Raw genomic sequence first — 24,708 nt, 5'->3', positions numbered from 1 at the left:
ACATTCGGGACAAATCATGGAAAAGAGATAAGACTGACCACTCAGCCTAGCCTGTGAGTCACGCTGCCCTGGGACACTCAGGTTCCCGGGCCAGTGCTTTTATTTTTAGAATCAAGATTGTGATGATTGCAATATTTGTTTCTTTTGTACAGTACATTTTTGCATCTATTGTTCTTTCCATCTGGTTTCCTCCAATAGGTTAGTAACTCTACCTGATGCCAAAGAAAGTCTTTGTGGTGGAATATGGCATTTTTCCATTTTGTCTGTAGTGAAAGAAACAGAACATGAAACAAGGCCTTTTCACTCTAGCCTCCTGAAAGGTCCTACCATTTCCCCCTTATTTTTATTACTGCTGAGATAATGAACTGGAGAAGGGGGGCTTCTGGTATCATTTCAGCAATAATCTGATAAACCCTCTAAATTAGTTACTTCTCATCTAATGATTTCATTGCATCTTCCCAAGGGGAGAAAGACACCATTTACTTTATATAATAGATGTAGGAAAAGGGGAAAAGGGGAAAAACTTTTTTTCTACTTTTTCCTTCAAATTAACGAGTCAGGAATCGTGGTACTTTAATGGCAAAAGAGCATAGGACTTGAGTCAAAAAGATCACTAGTTGTTAATGTTGTGACCTTGGCATAGGAGTGTCTTCTGAGGCTGTCCTTTCCTGCCTGCCTCATGAAGTTGTGTGAGGAGACACACGGTACAGGTGAGAGGCTAATTACAGGTGAGCGCTTTGCAGACGGCCACGTGGGTGTCAGACAGTCCTTACCAGTCTTAGTTATAATCTGGAACTCTCCTTTCCATTTAGTTATACGTTCTCATTACCTATTTTTCTTTCCCCTAATTTTAGGCTGTAATTCCTACTATAGCATCTCCCTACACTCCTTTTTTCCTATTTAATTCCTTCACTTGACTGGCGAGCTATCATGTTTCTCATTACGTACCATGTACCCAAGCTTTAAAGATGAAATGTTGGCCTTTAAGACTATTTTTAAGCCCTTCACGATACCTTCCCATTTTAAGGGATGAATTCGTGAGGTTCATTTGGCAGTTTTCTAAGCTTAATGTTCTGCACCTTCGTGTTTGGTACTGAGAACCGAGGATTTGAGTTCTGGTTTGGGAACTCGATCTGATGGAGAACCAGAGGACATTTCTTTCTCCGACTCCCTTTCCTGGGGGTGCTGGGTACGTCTACCTTCATGCTACCCTCAGAGCAGCTTAGCCAGGTCCTGTCTCCAGCAACAAACTGTACCCAGTGGATTCAAAAACTCCTTTTTTTTTTTTTTTTAAGCTCCAAACGAAAGTTCCTTTTTAAAGAGTTTTAGCAACTGACTCGTCGTAAGACATTAAGCTGGGAAGTAGTAGAGTCCTACATTGCTCTCAGATCCCGCGTGTGATGGTGGGTGGCCTGACTCTTCTTTGGAGGATATGTCTCATTGATGTAATTCTAAAACAATTTTAAACCCACAGATTAAGAACATGTGTTTCTTCATGTCACATGTTAAGAGAGACTTCAATTCATTCTGAAATCTACACTGAAGAATGTCTTAAAGCAAAACTGCAACTTTCCAGCTACGTTAACTATAAATTATATCGTGTCTGAGTAGAGTGACCCAGAGAGTCAAACCAGAGGCCCTTCCCACCTCGAATTCTTCCTTTGACAAAGGCCTCGGCTGGCTTTTTCTTGTGCCGCAGAGAAGGTGGGTAGAGTAAGGCACTGATAAGGTGGAAAGATACGATTTTCCTTCTCTCTGTCTCAGAATGTCAGGAATGTTCCTCAAAGGCGGATCTGTCAGCATGACCTTTGCTAACTCCTTCTGAACCTCCTGTATTTTATCGGCTACCTCTTGGGACACAAGTTTCATATTTTCATTATCTACAGTATTACAGTGCTTCCTCTTTTTGTTCTAAAATTACATATTTCAAGCTTCAAGGAGTGCCCTCTGCCTTTAGGATTTGGACCGATGGTTCCGTTGGCATTTTCTCCATTCAGTTCCACTTGATCCTGGGGGCTTTGATGGTATCTGCTCAGCCTTTGTCAAGACTGAGAAAGCTCATTTTGGTTCAGAAACTAGAAATGTTTCAAAGGATCCTTCCTCTGTGAGCCAAATAGCTTTCGAGCCAGTGGCGTTCATTGTGGAAAGGCAGGAACACGTCGTGGCGACCCCTGAGAAAGGACTAAGCCTCATGGACAACATTAGTAGAAGTAAAAAAACAGACCCGATCCAAAACACATAACGTATACTCCAAAATAAGCCAGGCTCGCCCCTCTTAATGGATCACTGCAGGCATGCCAAGTTCTGCAGTAGTCCATTGTATACGTATGGTAAAACTTATCATACCATTCAGCGTTTGCTGCAATATGATGTTAATTACGTACAGATTGGGTACTGGAAGAAAGCACTGGAATTAAATAGAATGAAGTTAAACATAAGCCATCTTATAAATGGCCCTGGTTTAGGTTAGGATGTATGCAGATGGCCGCCGAGGACCCTGAGAGGAATGTGTGGTTTGGGGGAACTCTGGAGATGGCACATGACGGTCTTAACTGGGGACCTAGTCGTTTATCTGGAAGGGGAGAGTTTACAGAAATGGAGATTATGCTCCTTTTGAAGTTGAAACTTATGCTGATGCTGGCCCCTTGTTCCTCACATCTTTCCTGACCCCCTCACAGGGTTGTCTCTGGAAGGCGAAATTGCTCTCAGGGCAAATACTGTTCAATTTGACAGGCTGTGGGGTTGGATGTGGCAGATTGGTATTTTTGGTACTTTTGTTTTTTCTAACCAGACTTTATTAGGCTGTGCTCCTTGTTTCTCCCAAGTTAATTTTACATAAGGAATTTGAAAGTGGTGCTGTTTACTTCATTCAAGAAAAGAAATGGCAGGGATAGGGGGGTGGGGCGTTGGAGAAAAGAAAAGAAACAGGGAGCAAATTTTGTTTTGCGTGGGCCATGGCTGTGCAGGCTCTGGGCTGCGCTTTTCTCAAACTTTAACAACATACCTTTGGTTTTCTTCATAACTTACCAGAATACCTTTCACTCACTGAATGTCTTTTGGGTAAGCCACTCTGAATTCCAGCTTTTTCTTTTGTGAAATGAAGGGCTGGTTTAACTGAAGTTTGCCTGAAGGCGTCAGGACTTAAAACCTGGCCAAACTGCAGGCCTTGCAGACAGGGCTGCTGTGACCTCCTAGAGTCAGTGTAATAAGTTGAAATGACACCCGGTTGTCTGGAGCCTTTCCTATGATCATATCAGACCATTTCAAGGAAGGGGCAAGCCATAATCTGTGCCTTGGCCAGGGAGGTGGGGGTGCTAGGAAGTGAATGAGGGCTGGGTCAGGCATGGAAGCTTCTCCCCAAGTATCTAATGGAAAAAGGCAGCCGTGACAGGATACCCTCAAGGTCATGGCAGGAGGAGGAGCTGCGGGATACCAATTTTGGGGGTAGAAACCACACTTCCCATCATCTTCCCGCCCATCGCCTTTGGCCAGGGTCAGCGGTGCCAGTTTCCATCTTCCCTCCAGCCCCTTGGCTTATCTGGATGGCGGCCACAGCAGTGGTACACGTCCATGCCCATGTCACCCGCCTCTCTTTGTGAGTGTTTATGCATATTTATGTACAGATGCTAATCTGCAGGTATGTACGCTCTCGTCTGTTTTTCTGTTGTTTGGGTTTTGGCTCACTAGTTTTTCTTGGGAAAGTCACCAATTTTAACCTAGAGCGAGTTGTGGGCTAATTAATGGATTAAGTTCCTTCACTCTGGGGCCTGGTTTTCCCTCACTGACCTTTAAGTTCCCACTCGGATGCCAACACTCCTTCAAACACAGGGGCTGCCCTTTATGTAGCACAAAGCGCAGACATTTTAACACATGATTGCAGCACGGTGTAAGAATCTGATACAGCAAAGGTGAAAACCAAGAATAGGTAGCCCTAAAAAAAGAAGCAAATAATTACACCTGAGAGTCTCCAGGCAGGCCTTCCATAAGTGGGGCTATTGGGCAGAGTTTTGAAGGATGAATAGGGATTCTCTGGGCAGGACTGAGGAAGGGCATTTCAAACGCTGGAGAGGAAGTAGAGATAGGTATGCAGGCATCAACGAACCTGATGTGTTTTGGATAGCAAAAAATTCAGCAGCCTTGGAATAGAGGGGCAATGGGTACGTGGGAATGCGTGGATATGATACTGCTACACCAGATCGGGGCCAAACTGCAGTCACCATGCTCGGTTGTGATTGTTTATTGACATCTCCGTCTCCTGCCAAAGTGCTTGCACACTGAGATTTGGGACTGGGTTTTACTGAACTTGATTCTTCCTGAACCCTAAGAGGACCCAACGGATTGTCACTGAATGGATGCGTGAGTGGATGTTGGTTGGTATTGGAAGTTATTTTAGCCCACACTGATGAGCTGATTGGACTATAAGCTGGTCATATGCCACAGTGACTTGTCTGAACTTTGTCTCTTGGGGAATACAGAGCCATGAAGGGTTCTAAAACAGAGGAGTGATCTAATCTCTCTGCCTTTGAGGAAGTAATTCTGGCTGTAATGTGACACATTGACTGCTTTGGGAGACACTGGATGTTGAAAGGCTGGTTAAAAATCTACGGTAATGGTCCAGAGGAGATATTAGAAGGCCTGAGAGGGTAGAGACTTGAGAGATATTCATAAGGTAGAATTAGAATCCTGCCCCAACTTTTGGTGACCAGTGGAATGGCGGGGGTTGGGGGGGAACAAAGATCACTGTTGACACTAATGAAACTAAGTCTGACTTTCAAGTAGGTTTATACTCACAGATTAAAAGGACAAGAGCACTTGTCCTAACACTTGGGCACTAAATGTCATTAACTTATTGAGGTTGGTTTAGAATAATTAGATTAGTTGGTTAGAATAATTTAGAATTAGATAATTTAATAATTTAGGTTAGAATTAGTTGGTTTAGAATAATTAGAATAGTTGGTTAGAATAATTCATCTTAGTGTATAAGAGTTAGCTAAGCAATAGGATTTACATGGACGTATGATAGAAGGAGCTATTTATATAGAATATATGATGTACATGTTGCTTTTATAATATACATTATATGCAAATACACAAGTAAAGAGTATATTCTGATGTTCCAAGTATAATCAGGCTGCCACGTGTGGTCTCACAGCTTGTACACAGCACAACTCTAGAGGGCAGCACTAATAGCAGTAGCAGCAGGTCACCCCATAAAGCTACTGTGTGTCCTTCTTGTCCCTCAGCTCCACATATTGATAGACTGGTTTTAACAACAAATGAAGGCGTTTAGGATGGGAGCTTGATAGACGTGCAAGGTTTAATCCTCTGACAGGAGCCCTGCTATGGCCAGGTCATTACTGTTAGATGTGTGTTGGGTCAGGGATGTCTTTTCATGTTGAAAACGAGAAAAGCTTTTTTTTTTGTTTTTGTTTTTTCCTTTTACAGGACGTGAGAGATTATGCTCTTATGCTCCCTTCTGACAGCAACGGGAAAATCCAGCTCTTTTTTGGGGGTTATGTTTTAAGGCTTCCTCGTGTGTAATGTGTCGTAGTACTCGGTGTTTCTGCGTCTTGTTCAAAGTGAGGAATGCAGAGTGAGTGACCCGGGGATTCAGCCATTAGAGGGGATGAGCTCACAGAAGCAGAGGAAGAAAACACAGCCCAGTATAGTCTAGACTCACAACAGTCCTAGGTTGCCTTAAAATTTATGTAGATTTTGCTCGCACGCTTCAGAGAAATATTTAGCTTCAAAATGTGATGGATCAGAATGTAGATTTGGCTTGCTGTCAGCTGTGGCCTGATGTGGCTGGGTTTCTAAACCATCACAGCATTTCTCAGTGTCCTGAGACTCGGCTCGGAGGATGCGGGGGGCCTCTGCAGAATGTGACAAAGGAAAGCATCTTCTTACATGTCCTGCTGCCAGTGGCTAATGGAAAGGAAAGGAGCCTTGTTGGTTTCCAAGCCGTGCAGACCACTGCGTTGTAGACAGTCTCCAGATACTCAGGCCCTGGGGACCCAGTTGCCAAACTGTGGTCTGGAATGGGGCCTGGGCAGAGAGCAGGTAGTGTACAAAGATCCGTGCTTCTCCACACTTATTCATCTAGTGGAAACATGTCAGACTGCCTCCTCCAGGGCTGTGCATTTATTTTAAAGAATGTCGGAAAGGAAATATATCGCTTACCATCTTCCTCCCTCTTTGGGTGTGTTTGTTGTGATTGGAAGCCATTCTGGCCCACATGGCTGTGGCTTTCCCTTCGCTCGGTATGCTCCTCTGTTAAACAGCCCTCTGTGCAAATAAACAGAAAAGGGTGAAGTATTTGATTCAGCTACAGAAAAAGGAGCAAAGTTAGGTTCTGGAGAACTGGAACGGCATAACCACGGCTTGTGTCCTCTGCAGTATGTTTTTTTTTTTCTTCCCTCGACTGAGGAGTGAGGCCAGGAGATACAGTAGGGGCCTTTGCCAGTGCTGGCGGGGAGCCCAACCCCAGGAAGTCTGCAGTAAGTGGGAGTGCCTGCCCTGGGTTGTTTAGTACAATCTACCTGGGGTTTATCTTGATTATTCCTGTTCGGGGAGGAAATTTTGATCTGCTCTGAACTTAAAACCTAAAAGCAAGAAACAGAGCTGAAGAACGTGTGCATTTTGGATAATCATACATTTTAAAATTTAATTCCAAAGTTCATAAAACCTCCATCTGTTGTGATAATAGATTTATTTGCCATCAAAACCATTTGGAACACATTCTTAGACAGAAGGAGCCAGATACTACCTACGACCACTCCGTGACTGACATAGCAGACCCTTTTCCGTCGCCCCTCAAACTCCAGCCTTTGGGATGGCAAGTGAAGGGAACCGGGCTGTCATTTTCATTCCTGTTGTCCCACTGGACCTGGGAGTAACAATTGATCACTGTATTCTTAGTTCCCTGTTTCAAAGCAATGGTTTCTTTATGTAAATCTCTTTAGTTTAAAAGAAAAAAACAAACCCCATAGGTATGGAAAGCCACACAAATCGAGGGGAAGGCCCAATGAATTCTGTAAGCGGACACCCTGTCTGTGTGCCCCCACCCCCTACCAATCACAGCCCCCTCTTCTCCCCTGAGCACCCCCTCCTTTGCACTTCCACAGCGATCACTTCCTGTGTTTAACTTTTAAGAGCTTTATCACCCAATTGTGTGTCTCTAGATTTGAAAGTTTAATCTCACTCATTTAAAACTATTTAATATAGGGGTGGCCAGTTAGCTCAGTTGGTTAGAGCGTGGTGCTGACACCACCAAGGTTGCCAGTTCGATCCCTGCATGGGCCACTGTGAGCTGTGCCCTCCTTAAAAAATAAAAATAAAATAAAAAGTAAAACAATAAAAATATTTAATATATCTTTTAATAATTTTAAAAACTGTAGATACTCCCTCTACCGTTTATAATTTACCTATTAGATTTAACTTAAATACTTTAAGTTCTACTTAAGTATTTAAAGTACCAGTTACACACTCACTTTAGTTACTTTTCTTATGGTAGCTGTAGCTTTGAGACTTTTATTTTCCTGAAGGCAAAGTGGTAACACCTAATTTTAATTGAAACATGGTAAAACCTAAAAATAGATACAATTTAAAAAGCTAAGAAGTCAAAAAAACTTCTTTGAATCTACCCTAGCAGTAGAAAGGAGGAAGTCGTTTTGCTGATGTTGTTTGATACCATTGATTTGTGATGTGTGTGCTTTTTTGGCAAGATATATATATATATATTTATCCAAAAAAGTGTATGCACATTTTAAGAAAGGAAAACTGTTAAAATTGTAATAATATATACCTATAACAAAAGATGAATACAAGTCACGTTTGACTTCTGCAATTACAAGAGGTGCTCAAAGTGGTTCCCATCAGCGTCCAGACACTTCTGATTATGGCGAACCACTGCTTGAGCAACGTTGACCAGAGTGTCCACTTGTATACATTTTTTTGGCACCCCTTAATTTTTGCCTTAAAATTTTTGTGGATTTTGCTCACACACTTCAGAAAACAGCTTACGGCTCTGTAAGAAAAAGCAAACCAACAACCAAAATCACGAGCAAGCTTAGACGTTAAAACGCAACGGTTCTGGTGTCCCAGAGTCTGATTTTCTATTCTGTTTCTGTCACTGTGTGATGCTGGGCAAATCATTAGCTTCTTTCCTCCTGCTTCTTCATTTGTATGATGAACAGCACCTATTTATTAATCAAATAAATTGATTTGAATCCTTGAATCTTTACTCAGGAACTTGAGAAAATACCTGCACACAGCAGTCTAGCGGATTGCTACAAATCCTCACCCTCATACGTGGTGTCTAGGATATGTCTGAAGGCAGTTTTATTAAAAGAACAGAATTTTTAATCACGATTTTGTGCTGGTAAGAGAGAGAGCAGTAACCTGCCATCCCATAGGAGGTGCTACTCTGAAGATGAAGATCATTGAAGGGACCCCACGTCTGTGTCCCTGTCTCCTGCCTTCCAGACTCCACAGGCTCTCCTGCACTCTTTCTCGACAGGGGGATGGTGGGGATTCATTCCAGACCTAGCCTGCGCTTGCAGACCTTCCAGCAGCGCCTACAGTTCTAGAATTAGGGCTAGGTTCGGTTTCCATCTTCTTGAGGTTTAGTCTCCTGTTCTCGAGGCTGACCCTGGCTTCATCGTGCAAACACAGAACTGGTGTCATTGTGCCTCTCGCGACTGCACAGCTGCCCCACCCTCTTTCCCAGGCTACAGGAGAAGGGCCCCCGCCATTCCCCTCTCTAGTCCCCGCATTTCCTTCTTAAGCTGTTCCTAACTCTGAGCATTAGAGGTAGGCAGTCCACCCATAAGAGACCGCTTCTTGGTGAGAAAGCAAAATTGTCCCCAGCTCACTCTGCAGAGCTAGGTGCTAACTGAACGGCAGAGCACACTCACTCCTGCTGTCAACATTTTGTGTCAAGTTCTAATAGAGCCCTTGTCACTTTGTTCTATAACTTGAGAGCTGTCACACTTTTCTTCACCATGACCTACAAAAGGAAATATATTTTACATTGCAAACCAGCACACACAGACGTATATATGATTGATACGGGTATATTGACCCATATCCACGTGAGTTGTCTTGCCTTCACTGCATTCACGCTGACGTTTTCCATTCTCTGTTATTCTGTTCTACTTCGTTTGTTCATTCATGTATTTGTCATGCTGATCAACACTCACCAAATTAATGTCATGACCGTCTCAGGAGGCACAGACTGCTTTTTGCACCACACAGGGCCCCTCCCCCATTCCTGCTTGACTGACCTCACTGTGGGCAGGAAGCAAAGTATCCATTTCTCCTTTGATACTTGGCACCTACCTTGGTGCCTAGACGCAGCAGATGCTCAGATCAATATGAGTTGAACTGGAGAAGTCAGCTGGGTCTCCGTGCCCATGCACGCATGGTGGGCAATTGTAAGAATGGAATGAGATCACGTGTTCAAAGCAGAGGCAACAGACCTAGCGCCAACAGCTGCTCAGTGCACATACGTTTCTCTTGGGTGTTCCCAATCTGGCTCTCCCTTTAACTGACCATCTCACTGCACTGCCGTTTTTTTTTTTTAGTGTAATGAGAGGTTTGACCTCCACGAGCGTAAGGCCGCAGCCAGCTCCAGTTACATTCGGATTTTCCAAGATGCAGTGGAGCCAGGGACACATTGCCCTTTCCAGACAGGCTGACGTAGGGGAAGGTCATGGGGGCAATCCCTTTCATGACACCCTGGTGGGGCTCATTTCTCCATGGAAAGTGGAGATTTGAGCTGATTATTAGAATTTCTTTGCAAAAAATGAGACTTACTTCCACATTTTAAAAGATGATAGAATACGTTTAAAATCAACATGAAATTTAGAGTGTTTTGTGAATCAAAAGTCTTCATGAGAGCTATTGTTTCTGAAAGAGCACTGGTGGGTGAACTGATTGTACCAGTAACTGGGCCGCTAGATTGTGGGTGGGGCCGCCTCTCCAGATCTCATTTCGTCATCTATGGACAGGAGACTCCCAGCCGTCTCCAAAATCCTGTGATTCCCAAACATGAACTCAGAGTCCTTCGTTTTACATTAGCGGGAACGTATTAACCTAAGAGGAGATCACCTTCCAGTGGAAACATATCTCAGCTGCAGAGTCTGAGTCACAGAGAGTGCCTGAAACCTTTTCTCTGTATAGCTGCTTCTTGCGACTGTCACATAGAAACACTACATGCAATGATGCTTGTGCTGACCTGAGAGCCAAAGTGAAGTCAGGTTCTGTGTATCAATTAAGCCTCAAAAGTGAAGCTTTTACATGAATCATCGCAGTAGATTGTTCTGAATTGTACATCAGCTTGTCCATAGCATGTGAGCTTTGCATTTAACGGGGTGTGAATTGATAATTCACATGTGAGTAATTTCATGAGCCCACTTGTTGTTTTCTTCTAGGACAGAAGGACGCAGAAGATCCTGGAGCCTCTAAGTCTGGCAGAATCTGAAGTCTTTCCTTTCCAGCTGTCTGGATCACATTCAAGGTCAGTCGTGCATTCCATTTGCTCGCAGCTGGTACCTGCACGTCTTCACAAGCTCTCAGTGAGCAGGCTGTCCCGAGGTTAGCAGGGTAATTAGGAGCGCCTCCCTCTCTAACCACGTTGGCATTGAGTGCAAGAGTTGTTTTCAGATGTCTAGGGGAAGTGCAATGCTTGGTGTGGAGAGGTTGTCAGTGCAGTTTTCTGGCCCCCACTACACAATCAGAAGCTTTTCATCTGCTCCCCCTCACCACTGCCCCCTGCGGAGATTCGGATGGAAAAGAAAATCAGAGAATAAGTGGTTCCATTTGAAAGGCTAAGCTCCTGCCACAAACTTTCAAAAAGAACTCCCTTACCTTTGTTGTTTTCAAAATGAACATATATTCCGCTTCCCTACAGGGCAGAGGCTGTATGTAGCATCAATGCTGGTATAGAGAAAAAAAGGCATTAGTGTCAGAAACGGTCTTTTTCTAAATCAATTTGTTCCCTGTTGCTCATGTCCTGTCCATCTTCTACCCCTTTCCATGTACAAGAGGATGCATGGCCGGTCTTGGCACTCCCCTGGGGATGCCACTGGATGGCTCCCCATCTCCCTTGGGATTAAAATCCAGCCTCCCAGACTAGCTTTCAAGGGCTGTGTGTCCCCTTCCAACCCCCTCCTCAGCCTTGGACCCATCATGTGTTGGCTTCCTCTGTGTCTTTGCTTCCTCTGTTCTCTGTCCGGCGTGGTCTCCAGCCCCTTCTTGCCCTCTCTACTGTGTGAGACTCACTCACGCGCCAACCCCTCCGAGCAGCCGTTCTGGGCCCACTGTACTGGGCTGCAGGCCTCCCCCATGTGCTCGCGGGCCTGGCACACACCTCTGTCCTACACTCACTTCATCGTCTCCCTGTTGCATGTTTACTTTTCTCTCCCTCCCGCTGGACTGGGCACGCCTCTAGGTCATGGACTTCCTCATGCTTGGTATAGCCCAGTATAGTCCAGGGGTCAAGGGCACAAACCTGTATCCTTTCTACCTGAGTCAGATCCCGGTTCTGTTACCGTGGAGCCGATCTCCTCTTCTCTTTCCTCCGCTATAAGATGGAAGTAATAAAAGTATCTACGTGGCAGGGGTTTGGGGGTGTTAAGTGAATTAAAGTGAAGGAAGCACTACTGACAGTGCTAAGCACGTGGCAAGAGCTGTCTCAGTGTCTGTTTTTAATGCTCATCACCCTAAAGATTCTAAGTTCAAGGAAGCTGCACATTTTCCCCTTGAAGATCAGAGATATGCCAGTTGCTACAATGATTTGTAGGGAATGGATATTTTCTGGCAATTTTAGAGCCTTTGCTGAAGAAAGTTGAGTGTAAAAATAATATTTCATGAAATCTTATGGGTTTCTACCATTATTCTTCATTAAATAGAATCCATCGCCCGGCCAGGAAGGCATCCCAGGTGCTTCTAGACTCGTAGGCCTTTCGGGGGCTTCCAAAGCTCTAGCTACATTACAGTTTCCTTTAAGGCCTGTCTGAGTCCGTTTGGGCTGCTGTCACAAAAATACCATCAACCTAGTGGCTTATTAGGTTGGTGCAAAAGTAATTGTGGTTTAAAAGGTTAAAAATAATTGCAACAACCGTAGTTACTTTTGCACCAACCTAATAAAAGCAACAAACACTCATTTCTCACGGTTCTAAGAAGTCCAAGATGATGTCACTGGCGGATTCGGTGTCTGGTGCGAGCCACTTCCTCACAGATAGCACCTTCTCTCTGTGTCTTCACATGTGGAAGGGGAAGGGAGCTCTCGGGGAGGGGTTTCTTATCAGAGCACTGCTCCCGTTCGTGAGGGCTCCACCCTCATGACCCAGTCACCCCCAAAGGCTTCACCGCCTCATACCATCGCCTTAGGGGTTAGGCTTCAACATAAGAATTTGCGGGGGGGACGAGGACATTCAGACTCTAGCACCTCCCATCGCTGCAGCTCTCCGGCGTCCATGCCAGGTGAACCACGCGTGGGGGATGCCTGTGACGTCCTCCCCAGAGTGAGGGATGTGCTGGCGTCCCTGGGCCTCAGTGTCCTCTAACTGGACGCAGTTGTGACAACCCAAAGTGGCGGTCCGTGTGTGGGGCAGAGCGAGGAGCTCGCTGCCTATTCCTGTGATGTGGCCACTGTGGGCACTGCCCTGGGAGCCTACGGGCCGTCTGCTCTCTGTACATAGCCCCACGGCAGCACGAGTGGCCCAGGCTCAGGGCTTCCTGGAGCTACGGCCTTGACATCAGCACCAGGGCTCGGAGTTCCTAGAAATGCTCGGTGCCCGGCCTGGTGCCCTGCTGCCTCTCCGCGTGCTCACCAGGCTGCAGGTGCCGTCACGGTCAGCCTCTCTCTCTCGGCTCAGAGGGGCTTTGGATATAGAGGAACCACATACCCAGAAATCTGGGCCATTCAGATGTGTAACATACGGACCTGTCCCCTGGAGAAGAGAGTTGGGGTGCATGGTTCACTTCCGGCGTTTTGCCGCACATGCCCAGGAGTGAGAGTCCCTATAACCTTCCTTACTCCTGCTCCGTCTGGTAGCTCCCCAACGGGCTCCTCAAGTGCAGTGCACAGCCAGGGCTGCCGGCTCTTCACATTTTCTCTTCTTCATTTGTACTCTGCAGCCTGGCCTGTTTCCCACCGCTCTACTGAAGTGTTATGTCACTGGACATGAGTGACTGCCTTTCAGAAAGCGCCATGTCTTTCCTCAGGCCTCGTTCTTTTCCTTCCTCCCAAAGCTGTCCCTGCTTCTGTCCCACTGCCCGATCCCCGCCCCCGCCCCTCTGCAGGGAGCTGTCCCTCCTGCTCACCTGGCAGAGCCTGGCCTGCTTCCCTCAGCTCCTGGGCAGACTCTTCCACGTGCCCTTGGCTGGGCCCTCTTGCCCCAACCCCAACAAGCAGATTTGGGGACGTGCCCAGGACCTCTCCCCTGTTCTTCCAGTGATACATTTTCTCTTTTCAGAGAAGTCACTGCAAGGGTGACTTCTGGATTTGAATCTCTAGCCCCGACTCCTTCTGAATCATAATTGCCATCTGGACATTTCGGCTTGGGGATCTGTCTTCAAATGCAGTGTGACCAGCACTGACTTTGTTTCCCCACCTCCCCTCCCCAGTGTCTGTTAGGAGGGCATCTCTTTCTCAGTCACCTGATCTCGTAAACTAGAGCCAGCTTGGACACTTGCATGTCCTCCATCCCTTGAAAGTGTCACCTGGTTGTGCTTTTCTTTCAGAACCTTTTAGACTTGCCTCTATGCTTGTCACCGGCCGGCAACAGCTTCCGTTCTGGAGGCACACTCTGGGGCCCCCTGCTGGACTGAGGACAATTTTCCTGTCAACCTCCACTCAGAAACCTTAAGTGGCTCCTCTGGCAGATAATGGGTAGGTTCTTCTGCCCAGTTTCCAAAGCCCTGTATATCCTGACCCCAAAACCCACATCTAACCACATTTCCCACACCTGGCCAAACGTTTATGGAATACCTGCTGTCTTCAAGACAGTGGCCTGGCTTGAAGAGGGTAGGCCCTTTCCTTCAAGACCTTCCCAGGGAAGTGGCAGGTTGGCGGTGAAGTGTAGCCAGGTACAAAAACTCTAATTATGACGTGGGTGTCATTGGCCAAGGCAGAGTAAGTGCAGGGGGACCCAGAGAAGAGAGCCATCAGTGCAGACGCATCTGATCTGTCGCTTAGTCACTTTCTGTCAGCTTGAAGCATAGCACTGTGTTTCTTGAGCCATTTTGTTAGCAACAACTCCAAACGATTCTTCTGAAATCGTATACGATTATTCAAAGTAATCTTTAGAGTAGAAAAAATATAACTACTTTCCCCCAAACAGGTTGATCTTTGAGGTAGGTTGAGAAGGGTGTCCCTTTTTTCCTACTAATTTGCCTATTGAGCTTCTTGTTATTGGTAAATAATCCATCGAATTTTTATATGAACATTAAACTTAAATACCTGGTTAATATGAAAATGGTCTTCATGAAGAGTTAGTTCTCTCTGTCAAATTCCTATAAAAGGACTGGTTTCAGGCGAGGTGAGATGCCCAGTTTTACACTCTTTCTGTGAAATGCTCTCGTTTCAAGCGCTCTCCTCAGCTGCTTCCTACGTGACCCTCCACAATAAATTTGGGGTGAAAACCTCTGTGAACTGAGGCTCCCACAGGAAGATCTCACATCAAGAAAATTCCATTTCTGTGGAATTTCACAGCCTGCGCCCATGGTCTGGCATTCACAAGACTGTTGTGTTTGGACAAGAGGAAAAACTCGCTGTGAACTTGAAACTTTCATTTGGATGGTTCCTCCTCTTTTACTTCCTCATTGTATTAATGGCTGCCCATGGATCCAAAATAAACCATTTTCCCATGCCTGCTGAGAGAACGTAGCCCAAACATTTGATGTTTTTATTGCCAAGTTATTAGGACCAGCCTCCTAATTTGCACTGGGAAATTCTAGAGGGTAAACATGTGAGCATATATTTTCATGTGCATCTAACTCACCCTGGGGGTACACACACCTTTTGTTACCTCTTTGAACTCTGAATGGGATTTCAGGAGTGTGCCCTGGGGTAGACCCTACCTTTGCATTGGGTACCTGCCCTACTCCAGTTCCACCTGTGCTACTCCCCTTACCTGAATATCTGAGCCAAGGGAGAATAAGCAAGTAAGTGCCAGCCCCACCCTGCCTGCCAGGCAGCTCCACCTTACACACACACACACACACACACACACACACGCACACACACACACACACACACACACACACACGCACACACTTGCCTACAGCCCCCCACCCCCAAGCATACACATACACTTAAGGGTTTGCAGAAGGCTTTCCTCAAACATGCACTGCATGTCCACATGGAGCGTCCCTGTATGGGAAGAGACTGTCCAGCGTCACACCTTGAGTAATTTCTGAAAGTCCTCTCCTTTCTCTTTGCACTTCCCCGCCCTTCCTCCCTTAGCCAGAATGTATTTCCATGAGGCCCTATGCCTCTTGCCTCCTATCTTTCTTCTGTCATTGTCTTTTCTCCCGGCGTTGCTCCAGCCTGAGATGGCTGCCCTTCTTATGGATGCTGCTGTGACCTGTTTTTCTGGAACTCTGTGCAGTGACTCTTCTGAGCCCTCCACCCTCTGCCCCTCCCTCTCTTAAGCAATGGCACTGACAAGTCCCTGGGACCACCTGGGCAGGAGAGAGCTGAGACCTGGGTAGGGCGCCAGCCCTGAGCCCCACCATGACTCCTTTCTCACCAGTTGTGCTCACTGGGACTAGGAGTTCATTATGAGCTGAGCCAGGGCCTGATTTGTGACATCAGTTTCCATTGGTCTAATGGGGACCCCTTCAGCCTATTACGCAGGGGCCGTCGAACTACTCTGAGGATATATACAAACCATGTCGGTTTCGATCTAAAGCAAGTCACTGCACAAAAACATTGGGTGACTGTGTACCCATTGGTACAAATGCTTTAAGTCATTATTGCAGAAAATCTGGGGCCTTGCCAGTGGGATCAGATTTTAAAAGGATGAGCAAAAATACAGAAGGAGAGGAGTGAATAACAAGGATGAACATGAGAGGAGATGAAGGATTGAAGGATAGCAGAAGCCTAAAGTGGGCCTTGGCTTGGAAAGATGCAAAAGATGTTTAAAAAACAACAACAAAAGAACTGGGAAGGTTATCATTAGACAGAATAAAGTGAGAATGGGGGTCATGACTGCCTGCTGGAGAATGAAGCATGGGCGGGGCGGCCATTGGTGTGGACATCACACGGAATTTAGTGAGCAAAGGACTGGCTGGACCACGGGAGCCTTCCAGCCCTGAGAACCAGTGATTCTATGCAGCCGATGTTGATATCCTGTCTGAAGTCCACGAATGTCCAAGGATGTGAGCTAGTCAGATAAATCCAGAAAGAGAAAGATCAGCTACTGAAATATTATCAGCGATTATCGCTTTTCATTTAAAATGTTTAATGCAGCTTCCCAAAGTACTCAGCTTAGTTCCAGGATGGGCAGACTGTATTCTCTGGGAGAATCTGATTGGTGTGTGTGCTCCATCATTGACTGGTAATATTCTGCCCTGAAATAGCCCCTTTCATCGCTGGGACCTCAAAGAATTTTATAAGCATTGTTTTGTTCTCACATGTGACTGTGAATTTATCTGCACACTTGTGAAATGGGTAGTAATCAATTTTACACCAGGGAAAAGCCAAAATACTGAGATGGTGTCTCCTGGGTGTCCCGAGATCCATCAGAAGAGTGGAAAGGACCTCATCACCCCTCGCGGCTCTCATCTCAGTGATGCCGTGTGTGACGGCTGGTAGATGAGACTTGGATGCTGATGCCCAAATGAGTGCCAGCCCCTTCCTTCTCTTTATTTCTGCTCAGATCTTCTCACACTAAACTATCAAATAAGATGTGAAATTTGGAAGAAACTTCCAGACTTCTGATCAGCACATAGGTTTGAGGATTGTGTGTCCCTCTGGCTATACACAATTAGTGCTACGTTATATTCTGTCACACACACAAACTCACAAAACTGGAGCTGTCTGGAAGGTTCTGGGACAGGGTTGAACACCTTGCTGTTGCCTTGCCACCCCCTGACCCCAAGTCTCACATCCTCAGCCCCAGTCACCACTTAACAGTGTTTAATTAGTAATAGGGAATTCCTCTGGGGTCTGAGATGAAGGGAAAAGCCTCCATGTTACACCCTCCCACCCCCTACAGTTCACACTTTGACACTGTTGTTTTCATAGTTGAAGTCTAAACGTAACCTGCTGCCTTCATTTCCTCTCCCTCCATCCTTTCTTGCCCCCCTACTGTCCACATCCAGCTTCTGCCCTCTGCCCTCCACTGAAGTCACTTTTTAAACAGTTCAGTGACCTCCTCCTGGAATTCCAAGAGGCATCTCTCGGGGTCATTCCACTTGACCTCCCTGATACTGCTGTCCACCCTGTCCCCCTCGAAGGTCTCTCCTCCCTTGACCTCTGTGGCCCTGAAATTCCCATTTCCTTTCACCTCTCTGGCAATTTCTCTTTTTCCTTTGCAGGGCATTCCACAAGGACCATCCGTCCTGTGGTCCTTGAGGTTCTCTGACCCTCCTTGTGGGAACAACTCTTGCCATTCTTGTCTCTGAAGGGAACAGAGATCTCTCTCCCCATCTCCCAGACGGAAAGACTGAGAGGTCGTCTTCCTCCTTCTTGTTCTTTCATTTCCTATACCAAGGGGCTCACTGAATTTCTACTTTTCCTTTGGAGTAGCTCTTAATACTCACTACCGTCTCAATTTAGGCCCCTAGCACCTAGAGCATTTCCTCCAAAACTCTTTTGATCATGTACATTAACAAAATGTGTTTGCATACACTCCTCAATTTTTAAAGTTTAAAAAAATTGAGATGTAATTTACTTTTCCAATTTTTGATTGTTTATGTATTATATACTGTGTTAGTCTGCTAGTGTTGACACAGACGGGGTGGCTTAAAGAACAGAGATTTATTTTCTCACAATTCTGGAGGCCAGAAGTCCAAGATCAGGGTTGATTTCTGGTGGGAGCTCTCTTCCTGGCTTGTCAACGGCCACCTTCTCATGGTGTCCTCATATGGTGTCTTCTGTGTGCCTATGGAGAGAGAGAGAGAGAGAGAGAGAGAGAGAGAGAGAGAGAGAGAGAGAGAGAGAGAGAGAGAGAGGCGTGGAGATAATCTCGTGTCTATTCTTTTTATAAGGACACCAGATCTATTAAAAGAAGGCCCCACACTTGTGGCCCTAATTAACCTTATTATCTCCTTAAGGCTTCATCTTCAAATACTGTCACATTAAGGGTGAGAACGTATATATATATATATATATATATATAAATTGGGGGTGGGGGCACAATTCAGTCCCTAACAAATACATTTTCTATTAAACTAGTATGTTCATTTCAAATACATCAAACATATACTCAGAAAGATGAGAACTTTAAAAGTAAATACACATAAGAATTCCGGTATTTCCTTCTCACATCCCAGTGGATCGCCTTGAGTATACCTGGGCACAGACACCGACATGTCAAACCACAGACCTAGATGAAGACGACATGTCTTAATGGCATATCTGCGGCCAAGCTGTTTCGCTTTCAGCTAGTATAGACTCTATATTCGTCTTTGTACATATAAACATTGGTTTTTGTCCCTTCTTCAGAAACCTTTGATGTCCTGTGTTGCCTAGGAGGGGACAGGCCAGCTCCCAGCTTGACCTTCCAGGCACTGCATGTCCTAACGTGACCTCTCCGTCAAGGGTCCGTTCCTCCTGACACCTCACTGGGGACCCCGCTCCTCCCCCTGTGCAGGCCCTGGGCCTCTGGCTCAGCTCCACATCACCTTCCCTGTTCCCTCCACCATGCTGACCTCGCCCTGCTAACGGGCCTGTCCCATCTTGGGAGACGGTCACCTGCTGCTCAGCACTGTTTTACACTTTCGTGGGTGCCATCTTATCTCGTCACCTGACTTAGGGTCTCCAAGAGCTCACGGTCCAGGTGTCTTCTCCATTTTATGTCCTTCTCTGAGCATAGACTCCGTCCTTTGTCACTGCGGCGCTTCTCAGTCCTCGTTCCAGGATGGCACAATCGATGGGGCGTCCTGAGCCTGCTCTGTGGTGGCAGTCGGGCAGAGACAGCCGTGGTGGCCTCGGAAGCTCTGACTTCTGACTTGCTGACCACCTGTGGACATGTGGATGGAGTGTGTTTGGGGCAGGCAGCTTACACTGCTAAGTTCCTAAACCTATTCCAGCTCAGCTTCTTGCAAATGGTATTTCCCAGAAGCTGATAATATATTCTCCTAAAGACTTAATAGAAGGGGAGTTGGCTGCTTATTGAAAAGTACGCTTCTGACTGCCAACTCGGATTACCTTAAATTAATGTTGACGAATGCGACATTTATTAGCAAGGCATCCATCTCTTTAATGGCCGATGGGGCCCAGGACATGCACGTGAATCATTCAGATGACAGTTTTCTGGACTGAGCACTTGGCCTTCACCTACCACACAGCAGTGCACCTATTCACAGGTGGCAGAGCCAGGATGTCGAGGATGGTTCCAGATGATGGACACTCAGCAACAGAATGACTTTGCAACACTGAAATGGAAGTAGCCTGGAGCTGTTTGCAAATCCTGAATTCCCCTTTAAAACTCACCAGCAAATGCTGACCTGGGGATTTAAAAGCAGAGGACTAAAATAAAGCTAGCAGCTCACTTCCTGGACTGCAGGTCTGGGGCCATGTGGCTGGAATGGAGCCATCGGTTCTCAGGTGTATCCTTGGGGACTAAGCCGTTACCAGGATGAATAGCCTTCGAGACCCCTTGGCTGAAACACTCTCTTCTTTGTTAAAGAAATGGGTGCAGACTGAACATTAATTTCTTGGCCCACTTTAGGAGGGGATTGTCCAAGAAATTGAATTAATATTTAAACTACATATTTTTTTTCTGACTTATATGATAGAGCTGGCAGACTCGGTGAATGCCATAATTGTGTTCATAGTCCAAAAGTCACTTATGGCATGTACTTCACGTATATTACGACTCAATGGCCTGAACCAACATTATCTTCCCAGGCTCTTTGGGCGTCACGCAATGGCTAAGGATACTACCTGGTACTGTGGGTGACACGCGCGTAATTTGCACAGATGATACAGGTTCCATCCTATGAGCTTTTTCAACTTAAAGTGTAATGGCAGCTACCCTATGAGGATTAGTTATTGTATTTTTCTCTTTGTTTCTTTATGTTTTCATAACTACCTATGTTTCTTACACTGAAAGCAAGGGGTTGAGATGGAGAGAGTGCAGACTTGGGAAAAAACTAATGCTGTCCCCAGGATCTCTGTGCGTTGAATGTTTCTTGGAGATTTTTTTATTCTTTTAGTTTTACATGAGACCCACGGAGAGAGTGAGAGAGAAAGAGAGAGAGAAAGAGAGTCTGTCCCGTCCAGTTTCATAAGCCCCTCTCAGAGCAGAGTTTAGTTCAGGAGACAGCTTTGCCTTCCAGCCTCCACCTTCCACTGTGGCTGTTGGCAGGGGCCCCCTGGGACCATTACAGACAGCACTGGGGCAGGGATACAAGTGGTGGCTGCCATACTTCTCCTGGACTTCTGCTGCGGCCTGTGTGGGGAATACCCAGGGTGGTTGCTAAGTTAAACGTTTTCATAGCCTGAGTCACACAAACAGAACTTTCCTTTGTGGACACAAAACAGACAACTAAAGAACAAAGTGCCAGTCCTGGAAGGCAAGGAAATGACCATTGTTAAGTGCCATCTAGGCACTGAGGACAATTCTCCACACCATTATTCTGTGGCTCTGTTTTGTGAGAGGGTAATACAAACGTAGGAGTTGGTGAACATTGCCCCCTCCTCACTGTTTTCTTTAAACCCTGCTTTGCAGCATAATGGTACCAACCGTAGGAAGTTTGGAAAGTCTGTGTTCATCCCCAGAGTTTAATTAAAATACACCGAGCCTTGCAGAAACCTGTAGTTTGGATAAATGGAAAATTTAAGGAATCAGAAACATAAGCTAATCCTAGGAAGAAAGGTCAAGTTTCCTCCCAAGCATTGGATTTCTTGCCTTCCATTTCCTTCAAGACTCATACGTACTCGATCATTGTTAAACATATTAATGATCGTTTTCCTAATAAAGGATTCATCACTTTTGTAATTACAAGTGTTTGGTGTTTACTCATGTAGCATTATCCGAGTGTTCATACTCTCTCCTATTCCTGAGTGATGGATTCATTTACAAACACATATTGTCATGCACCTACTATGTGCAAAGCATGGGATGCTTGCTAGGGATGCAACTGTGAGCAAAACTAGACCACTCTGGATCCTTTCCTCATGGAGCATCTCAAATCTTTGTTGTGCCCCTTGGTCTTTCCATCATGTGAGGAGCATGGCGTTAATCTTGGTCTTGAGAAAAGAACTTGGCTTTCACAAAGTGTCAAATAGTTAAGTAAAACAAGTGATTTTTGAATACAGCACTTGTCACCAGCGTACAACTATATGTAATTGAAGACATAGTTCAAGTAGTGATGATAATAGCAGATTTCTTCAAAGTACGATACACACGTTACCTCTGCACGTCAAAGTTCATTTCAAAAACTCAGTAAGTCAGTCAGTGGAGCTTTCCACCCGTGTTGCCAGGAGGTGGGCGTTGGGCTAAGCTAAGGCACTTCAGGACAGTGTTTGTTTCTGGGCAGACAGTTTCTGCCTCCAAATCTCCTGTTCATGTTTATAAAAGTTCAAATTCTTTAGCCTCACTCCAGGTGGGTCAGGAGTTGAGGTCAAAAATGTGCATTTCTAATGGACACGCCCCAGTCATTTTTATGCAAAATAAATTTAAGAACGTTATTTTAGCATTGTTCTTGTCAAAACCAGTGCAAAAACAATCAATCAAAACAAACCCCAATCCAGTGTTTGGGGGTGGGGAGCTGATATCAGGCAGGTCTATGATAAGTTTTACTTGGCATCACACAGCCTCTCCCCCAAAATCAATAAATAGTGATATGATATAGCTTCTATTCAACTGCCAAGGACCTTAATCTAGTCATTTGATTTCTCACTTTCCTTATCTGCAAAGTGAGGGGCTGGACTTAATGATCTTTAAATACCCTTTTATTTGACATAGACACACTATGCCGATACCTGCAGTGGGTTGCCAGTCATTTTATCTTTTTTCCTGTCCACGTCACCCTCCACGTGCTGCTCAAACATTGGCCATGAGGAGATGAAAGGAAGAGAGAAAGAACAAGCAGAATTTGGACAACAGAAACATGTCCTGAGTAAATTATGCCTTCAGACTAATTCTAATTATTTTCTCTTATCTTCCTCCTTCTATTGAAGCATGTCCTTCTTTCTTCTGATAAACAGTGATTGAGTTCACCATCTTTAAGTCATTCATTCATTTATAAAGTCATTGATGGAACATTACGTCCCCCAGAGAGGACATCAACAGAGTCTGCCCTTGTTTTGTACGAAGAGGCCATGAGTGAGTGTTGGAAGGCTCCTTTCCCGGTCCTCAGCTGTGAGATGGGCAAGCATTTGATACCATCCCTCATCCTTACGTGTTTAGAAAGACCTTCCACAAGCATTCCCCCATCACAGAGAATCTCATCTGTGTTAAAACAACTTGAAACATTGCTTCCACTTCACTGTGTAAAGTAACACCCAAAGAATTTGCAGTGAAAGTTTAATGGCGAGCTAAGTAAGCCACCTGTGACCACGAGAGGAGGGAAAGTGTCCTGTCCAGCGGGAGCCACTAGAAGCATTTTTCCCAGAAGGTCGGCAGAAATGTGAACTAACAATTACTTCATAAAACCAACTGTTGTGTCTGTGAGGAAAAAACACCACTGCAGGAACACAGTGTAGCTTTGAGCCTCCCTGGGTGTGGAAACAGCGTGCCGGCCGCACGAGAGTCTACTCACGGCACTCCTGGCCGCTCATTATTACTCACATTTCCTGTTTCTGATTTCAGAACTTTAAGTAAATTTCCTGTGAAATGGAAATCCTGACTTCTCTTTTCTGATGCATTCTTATACCTGGTAAATGGCTAATTTCTTATAATCGAGGAAATGTCCCAAAGAAAGTAAAATTAGACTTCTGGAGAAAGCACAACAACGTGTGTGTGGGGGAGATACCTTGGTATTCGAGGCAGAGTTGCATTCAATTCTTACGACTGCCTTGCACTTCCATAGAGAAATTCGGGAACTCCAACACGCAGACCTGGGCAGGGCAATTTTTAACAGCTGGTCCAGGCCAGTTTATTTTTACATTGAAAAATCACCTCCTTCAAAACCCTTGAGGAGTCTCAAAATTCCACATATATCATAAGTTACATAGAACACTGTCATGCAGAGACTCAGCTCCTGCTCCTGGTAGGTGAATGCAGGAGATGTGGAGGCTGAGCCATGTGTCATGTGGGGTCTCAGCTCCCGCTCCCCGCACGAGAACGCAGGATATGGTGAGGCCAAACAGGAGCACCCATGGAACCACAGGTAGGGGAGTCATACCACTATATTCTCGATGGCAGCTAGTCGAGACTCAAAAGCAGACATCTGCCAGTACCCCAACGAGGGGTCTTCCTGCACCCCAGTCTCTCTGGCGGCCGGACGAGACACAGGAAGTAGGATCAACACGATCTGCGATCCACAATCCGCTTGCTAATGGCACTTGCTAACCGCAATCTGCCGCCTGCTTCTCTCCCAACCCACCAACCCCCTAACGTAGCCACAGCAGCTATATTAGTGGTCAATGGCTAACTAGTTACAGTTGGTGGCCACCCAGACACAGTGGATGGCCATCTGATTACAGCTGATGGCCATCTAATAACCGAGCCAGCACCTTTCCATGTGAGGCCGAGAGCCTGGAAACTGCTCTCTGGGATTCTGTCCCCACAAACACCAAGTATAATTTTGGAAGATTTGATATTTAAACTGTAACGGTGTTAACATAGAATAAATGTGTACCTGTCACAGGCAGGAAAATGCACTAAACACCACACTTTTCATCACAACCCAGGTGTAGGGGTGGACTGTCCTCACTGGACTCATGAGGAACTGAGGCCGGAAGAAGATGAAGAAATTTGCCCAAAGTCAATGGCTAGAAAGTAATGGAAGCAAGATTCCCATCGGCTCCGTTTGATTCCAAAGCTCCTGATCTTAATGAGCTTATGCTGTAAGTAATACAAACATTCCCCTCAGTTGATGATTGACCGTGCAAGTGAGGACAGCTGTCACATAATAGAGCCCATGTATTTATTTTGACTGGCACTTGATGGTACCCTATCCAAATGTATCTCTTTAGCAAGGACGTGAGCGGAAAAGCTAAATGCAGGCTGTTTGCTTGTCCTCTGATTATCTTGAATATTCTCTATGAATGTCACTGTCTTTCCACAACCTCTGTATTCAACAGCCATATTTGTTCCTTTCCCTTAAATAATGTCTGTATATTTTTTGGAGTAATCAGGAAACAAAGCTGTGTGAAGTAAGAAAACCCAAAGAATGTGTGGTGATGGAGATTGTATGGCAGGATTAAGCTTTGAAATGCAACATAATTTCCGTTTTCCCTTTGATTGGGGTTCTGATGTAAGGTGATATTTTACCAAGTATCCCCATGTCCTTTCTCATGGTGACTCAAACCCACCTTCAGATAGAGACGTGCTACTTGGACATCAAGCCAGGTCTGTCTCT

At 45.6% G+C, this 24,708-nt stretch overlaps 1 protein-coding gene across 9 annotated transcripts in view; it reads left to right on the top strand.

Moving 5' to 3' along the window:
- The window catches only part of SCAF8 (SR-related CTD associated factor 8), a 200,964-nt gene that overhangs the window by 165,948 nt on the left and 10,308 nt on the right, over window positions 1–24,708 (top strand). For 4 of the 9 annotated variants that reach the window (XM_088795355.1, XM_088795354.1, XM_088795346.1 and 1 more), the window contains 2 exons: window positions 10,434–10,519; window positions 24,038–24,193. The gene's annotated coding sequence lies outside the window, so the exon portion shown is untranslated. Of the gene's footprint in view, window positions 1–10,433; window positions 10,520–13,749; window positions 13,898–22,148; window positions 22,303–24,037; window positions 24,194–24,708 lie in introns of all 9 variants that reach the window. The other 5 variants (XM_088795351.1, XM_088795347.1, XM_088795352.1 and 2 more) reach the window with 5 other exon arrangements.

The sequence above is a fragment of the Rhinolophus sinicus genome, chromosome 2 (assembly GCF_057876585.1).
Source record: "Rhinolophus sinicus isolate RSI-liver-muscle chromosome 2, RSI-T2T, whole genome shotgun sequence".
Lineage (NCBI taxonomy): Eukaryota > Metazoa > Chordata > Mammalia > Chiroptera > Rhinolophidae > Rhinolophus > Rhinolophus sinicus.
This window is presented reverse-complemented; position numbering and strand designations above follow the sequence as displayed.